Genomic DNA, 11178 nt, shown 5'->3' on the forward strand with positions numbered 1-11178 from the left:
CTTTCACATATCCATTCTGTCTCAGGGCATGTACTTTCTCGTACACTCCAACTTCTCCCTTCTCCTTTTTCTTCTCTCACTGATCCACCGGGGTATCCCCTGTTTTTTCTCAGGGTATATTTTATTCCTCCCTCTTCACATTCCTCTTTTTCTTTTCCATAACATTGGTCATTTACATGTGAATGTGACACAAGGGCCCCGGGTCGTTCTTTTCCTTTCTCCAAAACTCGGTTCCTACACTTGTCACATTTCCCTTCTATTTTTCCCACATACAGAATTAAATATATTACAGTCAATAATGTAACAGTCCACATTGAGTTCATTTTTGTTGCCTTTTCAGTTTCACCACCAACGGTTCTTCACTGGGAACACAGGTCCACTCCGTGTGTCCCTCAGGCTTAACTGGTCCCTTTATTCTGGATGCGTGGGTCCACCCTTTCTCTTTTGTTCGTACGGCCGCCTCGGTGGTTAACAGGACCTGGAAAGGGCCTTCCCACTGTGGTTGTAACTTCTCCGGTTTCCAGGTCCGTACCAGAACCCAATCTCCAGGCACGATCTGATGTAAAGCAAAGTCGAGCGGCGGAGTCTGGGCCAAGAGACCCTTCTTCCGCAGTTCTGCAAAGGAACGAGATAGTGCCAGTAAATAGTTCCTTATAAAAATATCACCCCCTTGTAGCGTGGGGTACCCTTCTACCTTATTCCAATACGGGAGTCCAAACAGCATTTCATAGGGGGAGATTCCTATATCCTTCCTGGGTGCTGTTCGGATTCTTAACAGGGCGATGGGGAGACACTTAGTCCAGGGTAACTTGGTTTCTAGCATTAATTTGGTCAATTGCGCCTTTAAGGTACTGTTCATCCTTTCCACCCGTCCCGAACTCTGGGGATGCCACGGGGTATGGTATTTCCATTGGATACTCAATGCATCACAAATCAACTGGTGCGTCTTGGAGGCAAAGTGTGTCCCTCTGTCCGAGTCTATGGACCCCATGATCCCATATCTGGGGATTATGTTTTCTAGTAGTATTCGGGCTACTGTAGGCGCATCGGCCTTTGTGGTCGGGTATGCTTCCACCCAGTGGGTAAAATGATCCACTATTACTAACAGGTACTTCCATCTCTGCACTGAGGGTAGTTCGGTAAAGTCGATCTGGACTCTATGGAACGGTCTCATGGCCAGTGGCTGGCCACCTCTTGGAGTGGATCGCATCACTTTCTTGTTTATCCGCTGGCACGTCGGACATCCAGTTATCTCTTGCTGGGCCAGTGTGTATATTCCTTTGCATACATAGTCCCTCAGAATTGTGTCGCACATGGCCTGTACTCCCCAGTGGGTTTGATGGTGCAACTGTTGGAGGATGTTGCGGGTTACTTCCTTATTTAGTACCTGTCTCCCATCCGGGACCGTCCATTTACCATCAGTGTCTTTTCGGGCTCCTAGTTGGTTCATGCTATCAATCTCTATTTGGGTAAACATAGGTTGTTTAGTAAGTCCTTCCCTCACTGGTATCAAGGTCAGGAGTTGGATCGGGTCTTCAACGGCTGCTCGTTTGGCCTCCCCATCGGCTAGACGGTTCCCTACTGCTTCAGGTGTTGATCCTTTTTGGTGTCCGGGTACATGTACTACCGCAATCTCATTTGGTAGGGCCAGGGCTTCCAATGTCATACTTATCATTTGCTCGTGTGCCAGTCCCTTTCCTCTGGCCGTTATCAGTCCTCTTTCTTTCCATATCTTCCCAAAGGTATGTACTATCCCATAGGCGTACTTAGAGTCAGTGTATATTGTTCCGATCCTCTTCTCCAATATCCTCAGAGCCCTCTGGAGTGCGTATAATTCGCATGACTGGGCCGACCAGTTTCCCGGTAATCTCCCGGACTCCACTATTCTTTCAGTCTCTCCGTCAATGATGGCATATCCGCTGTGCCGTACTCCATCAATACATCGTGAGGATCCATCTATATACAATTCCTGTCCTTCTCCCAGGGGAACTTCCTGTAAGTCCTCCCGGCTCTTTGTTTGCAAGTCCAACAATTCAATACAGTCGTGTTCTGACTCCTTTTCTTCTAGTCCTCCATAGAGGAACTGGGCTGGGTTGCAACTGGAATCCTTTGCGAAGTTTAGGTCTTCTCCGGTCATCAGTATAGTTTCGTACTTTAGAATGCGGGAGTCAGTGAGCCACCGATGTGCCTTCTGGGCTAGTAGGGTGCTGACCGAGTGGGGAGAATGCACTGTGATCTTCCCTCCAAAGGTTAGTTTCCGGGCTTCCTCTACCAATACCGCTGTCGCTGCCACTGCTTGGATACAGGTGGGCCATCCACGCGATACCGGGTCTAACATTTTTGACAGGAAAGCCACGGGTTGCCGCTTTCCTCCTCTTAGTTGGGTGAGTACCCCTTGGGCCATTCCTTCGGCATTGTTGACGTACAGCTGGAATGGTTTTTCCAGGGCTGGCAAGACTAACACCGGAGCACGGATCAATTGCCCCTTGATATAGTTGAATTACCGGCTGCAGCCCTTTTCTTCCTTCCATCGCAATGGGATACTGCTTCCTCCTTACTGGGCGACCGTCCGGTAGCAAGGTGATCTGTAGAGGGCTGATGTTCAATCCTCCCCTATTTCCCTCTCTATACCACACCTCGGGCTCTATTTTCTGGTCGTCCTCTTCTTTTAATGCGAATAATTTTACTATTATTTCTCCATTGTTCGGCACTGTTCCAATGCCCAGTTGCACTTGCAGGTCCCTTCCTAATAGGTTAAATCCTGCGGAGGGTAGAAGGAGAAGGTCTTGCCTGGTTGCCCTATCTTCATATCCGACTTCCACATTGTCCACAATGGGCACTTGTATCGTTTTTCCTCCGATACCGGATACCTTCATTACTCTTGTTCCTGTTCGGGCGCCGGGAGGTATCTGGATTACACTGGATCTTTCAGCACCCGAATCTACCATAAAGGTTGTATCTGACCCTTGGGGACCTAATTTCAGATTTACCAGGGGTTCCTGTCGATAGTTTCTTCTCCCCAAGGGTAGGAACCCCCGACCCCCCTAGTCTTCGTCCTCCATCATGGCATATGACCTGACCTCTCGCCGATACTTAGGACATTCCCGTTTAAAATGTCCTTCCTCGTTACAGTGGAAGCATCTTAGAGTCCTTCGCGTTTTCCTTCCTGGTTCTTGGCCATTGCCTCGGTCTGACCACGTTCCCCTCTTTTCCCTGTTTTCTGTGGTTACTTGCCGTACTGTCTGAACCATTATCCTAGCGGTATTTTTCTGTTTCTCCTCGTCTCTTCTTACAAACACCTTCTGTGCTTCTCGCAGTAATTCGCTCAAGGGTTTTGAATTCCAGTCCTCTATCTTTTCTAGTTTCTTCCGAATGTCTGGCCAGGCTTTCGATACAAATTCTACCCTAATTAGCTGTTGTCCCACCTCTGTCTCCGGGTCTACCCCCGCATATTGTTGCATATTTTTCCGAATTCTATCCAGGAAGTCAGTTGGGGTCTCATCGGGGTTCTGGTGGCTTCCGAACGCCTTAGTGAAGTTATGACCCTTGGGGACCGCTTGTCTTATTCCCTTTATCAGGAATTCCCTCATGTCTCTCATGTTTCCTTGACCTTCTCCGGTCTGCTTATCCCAGTTCGGGTTTAACAGGGGAAACTTAGGTTCCCCGGCATTCCCCTTCTCCTTTCTCTCTCTCCTCTTCCGCCTGCCGTTGCGGATCATCCGGATGCGGAGCACTAGCAGCTTGTTCGGGCTGCTGGGGCCGGGGAACATAAGGGGGAGGTAGATGATTCAACACTTCCCAAGGAGGCTCTTCCTCCTTAGTTTTAGTTTCTAGTTTAAAACTTCTTGCGGAGTCTCCTGGTCCGGGAACCCAGCAAGAGGCATACTCATTTTCTTCCTCTCTCACATTTGGTTTAGAGTTTACATATATGTTTAAGGCCTGTCTAACCCAATCCTCATCTGACCCAAATGGTGGCCACCATACCGAGGACCCTTTTATTGGCTGTTTGGACCATGATTTGCAATATTCTACCATTCTCTTTTTCTGCTTTCCCTTTGTTCGTCCATATCCCCATCCTGCAAACATTCTACCGAGGGGGCTATCAGGAGGTACCTTCGGGAACAAACCCGAACTCTCCGGCTCCTCTTCCTTTGAGCTTCCCCCTCCCATTATTCCCTTCCCGGCCCGGTTCTTTTTACTCTAGGTGTCGTCACACCTAGTTTACCCGGTCACACCCACCTAGATCTCAGTTAGCTAGTCTCACTTACCCGGTGTGCCGTAGAACCGTCTCCTTTCCTCCCTGCTTTGCCGCCTTGCGCTGTCCGGATCTCACTCGCTCAAGCCGTTTCAGACGACGAGCAAGGAATCAGGGACTGCCGAACTCGGCAGGGTGCACCTTCTCCGATGTCCTTCCTCTCGCCCTCCACGACCGGAGTGGGGATCCCGGACGAGACCCCCAGCTGTCAGAAATAACTCACACCATGAGTCTCAGCAAACTGCAAAGCGGCAAAGCTTTATTTTTCACGAGTCTGCAGAGTCGGACCCAAAACTGCTCCAGCAGTATTGAGCCCAGAGCATTACATTTCATTTCCTTTTATACAGTTTCAAGTAGGTTATCACGTGTCCCTCAGTTGCTGTATCATTCCTACAATTATTCATAGTCAGCTCCACTCTCCCCCTCCCCACAGGCTTGTACATTTCGGGGGTCACATACACATTTTCTCATATCCTCTGTCCTTGGAGTTAGCCATCCGCAGAGCCATGTCTGCCAAGTTTTCAAAACACTCATCGGCCTTGGAGTTAGCCACAAGAGTACAGCTTATCTCCATCTGTTTCATCCACCTCCGCTCTCAGCTCCTAGCTTAATGACTCCCTTTTAGTTCTTCATGATTACCACAAGGTACAGATTGTACCTATACAGTTTTGCAAGAATCTTATATCCTTATTTAGCAATGTGTCAGCATATGTTTTGTAAGCTTAGATCTTAGCACAGTCTAACCTTAACCCTTTCACTTCTTACATACACGTAGGATAAGGCCAGTTCACATCTCTGCACTCGCCCGAGCCAAAGCAGAGACACTAGAAGAGAGAAGCAGATGGAAGAACATGTTTATTGCGTGGTCTTTTGAAAATAAAGTGGGCGATAATTTATCTGAAATGAATGGATTTGAACAAGACGTTAAATTTATCCATGGTAGGACCATTCATAATGTCAGAAGGTTTCGTATGCAGGGAAAATTCGCTGATGGATTCTGATCTGACGTCCACAGAAGACAGAGGATAGTTGTCGATGGAGCGTTTTCTCCCTGGATTTTGGTGACAGGTGTCCTGCAGAGATTTGTTCTGAGACGGCGAGCTTTTTGTGTTTTTATGAACGATTTGGATGAGTAATTGGTAGGGTGTTTATTTGTGTTTTCAGTGATGTGGAGGTTGGCGCAGTTATGGATAGTGTAGAAGGTTGTCACAGATTACAACAGGACAGTGACAGGACGCAGAGCAGCGCTGAGAATTTACAGATGGATTTCAACCCGGCAATGTACGCAGTGATTCACTTTGGAAGGATGAATTTGAAGGCAGTGGTGATACTTCCGCCAGTCAGCCGATGGCCGCACATTAGTACGAGTTCCACAATGGAAACAGAGTGGTGAGACTTTCTCCAATAAGCCAAGACCCGCTCATCGGTACGAGAACCACAATCGGCACGGAACGGTTCACTGCAGGAGCAGACGGAAGTGTGATTGACAGGTGAGATTGAACGCATCCGCTGTTCTGAACATTCATACAGTGACGCTCGAAAGGCAATATACCTGACAGTAAATCAGGAGGAGAAGGGCGCAACTTAATGGCAAAGAACAGCACAGCCTGGAAACCTGCAGATTGTTCACAGATTTCACTTGCTACTTTTACTCAAAGACAGAATGGATGGAAAAATAGTGATAGTATTGCGGCAGGTTTGAGAATGTATTTAAAGTTAAACAGACTGCATCGCCCGACACGGGTATGGGGTGGTCAGGTCACTGATTGGCAGAGGTCAGGTTCCTGCCAAACGGCCCATGTGTTCTGGAAAACATCGTTCTTCAAAACGTCCACAGCCCTCGTTAATTTCCCGAGGACACGTTCCCTTTTTGACGACAGGTCTCTGGAATATCGCTGTGGATCTTTTAAAGTGTTTAGAGGAATATGTGCAGTGTATTTTATTGTAACACATGTCAGCTGTCACTGTGGTATCCATCGCTCAGACCGCCCGGAATGACTGGAACGAAAGAAAGAATGAGCGAATGTTCCCCTTTAATAAATAAATGTTCTGCATTTCACCCGCCAGAACAAACTCCTTCCCTCAATTTCAGAAGCGAATGTTCTCCGTCAAATATTCCAAATAAATCGACTTCAACATTATTCAAACCCCGGAACGACTGGAACGAAAAGAAGAATAAATGTTCCCCTTTAATAAAGAAGTTTTCTCCATTTCACCCGCCAGCGAATATTACAATATAAATTGACTTCAGGATGAATGTTTGTTTTAAAGCAACACAGATACAAAAAGTATCATATTTGGAAGCCAGGTATCATGGAAAATAACATGAAAAAATCCACATCAGGTGTTCTTTCAATGTTAATGGATTGCAATATCCCTTGAGGAGTCAAACTCGTGACACGGGAACAGTGAGTAAAATAGTTTAACGTAAGTGTTTGTGCATTTGGTTGTCACTAATGTCCCTGACGTGATAGCCACGCTAATTGCCTCAGAGGAATTGCTCTCACCTCAATAAAAGTCTGCTAAACCGATCCCCAATCCATCTGAGCAGCTGAAACGCTCCGTACAACTGAACGCTGGTTCTGACGGAATATGGGATATGCGGCGATTTACTACATCGCGGCCATTTTCTATCCAACACTTGCAGCCGTTGGTGTCCCCGGTAAGATGCCGGAACTGGTCACTTTATGTATGGTGCCGTCGTTACTCTGCTGCGGTATCCGCACTGTTACTGAGCACAGATGCTACCGTCGGCTGAAACGTGTTTCCGGAATGGAGGATTCAGGCATCCTGCGCTTTTATTTTCTTTTTCCATATTTCGATCGCAGTGTTTTCTTCTTTTGTCAATTAAGTTGGTGCCGATATTGTCGATGTTTCATAATTTCACCTCGCTAGGCTTTCTAAAGTGATGCTGGTCTCTGCTTTTCTAGGACCGAGTTTCTATCAGTGCAGACACTTCGACCTGTTAACAAAGTGGAAGCTTATTTAAATGACGGTCCAGTCTATTTTCGACACGTAGGTCTGTTTTTCCTTAAGTCTGTCAATGAGAACTCGTGCTTCGCATTTCCTTGATGGCACTTTGACACCACTACAAATAATCCCGTCTGTTCTTTCTCCTCTAATAATGGAAATGGTGTTGTTTAAAGGAGCGATCGACTGCTCACCGGTACGTGAGTCGTGGAACTCGGATGCCTCGCTCTAAACTGTCGGAATGTCGCCAATCCACTGACACTCACATCCGTCATTGTCGTCCTGCCGGAGTTCAGCGACCGAGACAGCACACACTGGATTCCCGCTTTCCACTTCCAAACAGACCATACCCTGCATAACATCGGTAGAATGGGGGCATTCAGGAAACTGACCGTATTTCTATTTTGTTTCCAAATTTCTTGTAGTTAATTTAACGGCGATTGTGATCCTTTCTCGGGGAAAATGCGGACTCTCCAAATGCATCACCCGTTACCTGGTTGGAATGGCAACAGCGGATCTGATGGTGGTTATCGTTTTTGCTTTAGTGGAACAGACCAACAATATCTACATTTATTCTAGATCCCTGCTCATCACTCCTGTATGCACTCTGACACTTGTATTCGGGATGGTAGCGACGGACTGTTCTGTTTGGTTCACTGTCAGTTTTACCCTCGATCGCTTCATCGCAATATGTTGTCGAAAGCTGCGGGAGCGATACTGCACCGAAAGAACAGCAACGGTGGTTATCGTGACCGTGGTTATAGTGAGCTGCGGGAGATGTGCCCCGTTATACTTTGCCATTGAACCTTACGTCATTATTGACAACACGCCGTGGCGGTGCGTTGCCACATATGAATACGTTACTTCACCCGTGTGGAGAGGATACCAATTACTGATAATTATTTTAACACCATTGCTACCAATCGGCTTAATCCTGTTGTTTAACGGGTTAACCGTAAGACATATCGTTGTGTCAAATAGAGTCCGCAGAAGGCTTCGGCACAGCAGCGACAATCACAAAGATTGCGAGGTGGAAAAAACGCAGAAAAACGATGATTTTGTTGTTTTCTATATCAGCTAATTTCATATTACTTTGGATGCTCTCTGTAGCCCATTCCCTGAAATGGCAAGAGCAAAACTATTTTTACGAGGACAGATATTTGAGTTCCCCGGTATACATCCTACAGCAATTTGGGTCCATACTGCAAATGCTCAGCGTATGTACCAATACTTGTATCTATACACTGACACAGAGGAAATTCAGAGAAGAGCTGAGGAATGGAATGAAGTATGTGTTTACATTAAATGGCCATCTGTGTAGATAACGCCCGTGTCTAATGGCAATTCAGCGGAGTTTTCAAATAAAACCTTTTTACAATGAACAGGTTTGGCAAATATGTCATTAATTCAAACATTCATATGCCTGTTCATCCGGAAATTGCAGAATTGACGGAAGATTGCTGACTTCATACAGTTCAGGTCGGTAGCAATACAATCGCTCAATGCTGCTGGCGTGATTGTCACTTTGGTTGAAGTATGTTCCAAACTATCACAGACACTCGACTGTCACAAGGGCAGGAATGGCTTCAGGGCGTTCCCGGGTTTTAGATTTTTCAAAATGGACAGGGTCTGGTAACAGAGTGTAAAGGGAGTGAGATGGGAAACCAGGGACAGTATCGTAGCTGCAGAAAGGGAGGACAACGTGGAGCGTTCGCTTGTTAATGGATAGTGCGACAAACACACAAACATGAAGCTGATCACTCCATTCGGATTATTCTATGCAGTCGCCCACCAGATCAACCATATAAGTGCAACGGGAACGTAAAGAACCGATCGGGAACCCAATATTTGACATCCGCCATGTTATTGGCACGGGTAACTGAAACTTCCAGGATATTCTATGGCAGCTCCCCAGTATAAAATGTCTTGGCATGGCATGATTTCTCAGTTGTGTCCAGGAAGGACTCATGTCACTATATGAATATAGGCGGACTAGCGAACTCTCCATACCGGATCTAATAATAGAAAAGGAAACGTATCAGGAGACAGATCTCTCGGTGGGTCAGCATTTCAGAGCAATAGGGCATCTCTGCCCTCTATTTACCTTGCACATGGATAGGACCAGGGAGCATGGAATGTGTTTAACCGGGTTCTGCAATGTATGGGTTATGCGACCTGACGGGAACATGGGAACGTACTTTGCGAAATGATGTACTCTGGGAAAAGTGAAACAGATATGTGGAGATTGTTTAGGGAACATTGACATGGGGTTCAGTAAGGGCTTGTCTCATTGTTCTAGGGCAAGGATGATAGCATAAAGTAACCCTGAGTGACAAAAATATTTGGAGCAACTCTTCAAGAGGAAGTAAGAAAGGTACTTAAGGTTTAGGGATAAAAGATCAGGCAGGGTTATGGAAGGTCACAATGCAGACAGGAGAGAATTTAATAATGGATTTAGAAAATTTAGAAGGGGACTTGAGAAGTCCTTGGCGAGTTACACTCTGAAGAACAGGAGGAGACCTGATAGAGTGTGGGCAGATCAGAGGTAAAAGAGGAAAACTTGTGTCTGGAGTCAAGGAGGCGGTGAAGCTCCTCACTGAATACATTGATCAATGTGAACACAGCGTCAAAAGGCAGATATGCTCGAACATGCCGACGCTGAGAAGGAGGATGCGCTGGAAACTTGGAAAACATTATGATAGATGATTCCCCGGTGCTGGAAGGGATATAGTTCAGCTGATTTGGGAAGGGAAATGAATACATTGCTGAGATTCTGGATAGGAGATTTGTGTTTGCCCTGGGCAAGGAAGTAGAATTAGAAGATTAGAAGGTGGTAAATGTTATTTATTTGTTGAAGCAAGATAATAGGGATGCTCGTTGCAAGTATAGTCCAGTGAGTCTTTCATAAGTAGCGGGTAAACTATTGTAGAGGATAATGGAAGAGGGAATTTATGTGTATTTGGGGAAACGTAGTCTGGTTACGGAGAGGCAACGTGACTCTTTGAGAGGTATGTTGTACTATATGAGCCAGATTAAATTATTTGTAAAAGTGGAAATAAAATAAACAGAAGAATCTGAGTAGTCGATGTAGGTGTATTAATTCAGGAAGTCAGGAGGCATAGGATCGAGGTAATCCTGAATTAATTCAGAATTGGCTTCCTAACAGAAGGCAGATGATGTAGCAGATAGAGTGAATACTGGCTGGAAGGCAGCGGGCAGTCGCTGTCTTCTAAGAGGGTGGAAATTTTGGGACATTTTGCAACTTTTGCACTCTGCAGTTGCAGTGTTCGGAGAATCAGGACTGAGGGAAATAATCGATTTAATCTGACCACACAACAGCGGCTGGATAATTTATAGAATTAGGGTTGATGATGTAAGCAAGTCGCTGAGCGATTCACTGCACCAGTGCGTTATCTAAACTGACCTGTCATTTCCATATTACAGGGCAAATTCTGCAATTATCTCAAAATAATCGTTTCCAATCGAGACCTACAACTGAAAACCAGCATTTAAAAGTTCAGAGCAACTTCGAGTGCACATTAAAATAACCATCTTTCCAAAATGACAATTCCAAATTCCCAATTCAAGTATACACCAATTCATCCCGATACTTCTAAATCGTGGTTTTATCGTATCGGGTGTAGATTCGCTCAAACTTCGATCCATTTAACCCTGAATCCACATGGCCAGTGTAAAATCGGTGTCTCCCTCTAAAATTAATAATAAATGAAAAAATTTTAAAAAACGACACATACTAAAAAACACTGCGGGTGCAAAGCAAACACCCGTGCTCACACTTGTCTTCCTTCAAAACTTTCGTAGGCATACAACACTACTTCATAGAATTTCGGAGAGGTATGTAGCCTTCGAATTTCGCATCAGTTCCTGGAAATCACGTCTCGCAAGGTGACACAACTTTTTTGTAACATGTATAGAGAAAAAAACAAGATTAA

Source organism: Hemitrygon akajei, unplaced genomic scaffold (genome assembly GCF_048418815.1).
Source record: "Hemitrygon akajei unplaced genomic scaffold, sHemAka1.3 Scf000136, whole genome shotgun sequence".
Lineage (NCBI taxonomy): Eukaryota > Metazoa > Chordata > Chondrichthyes > Myliobatiformes > Dasyatidae > Hemitrygon > Hemitrygon akajei.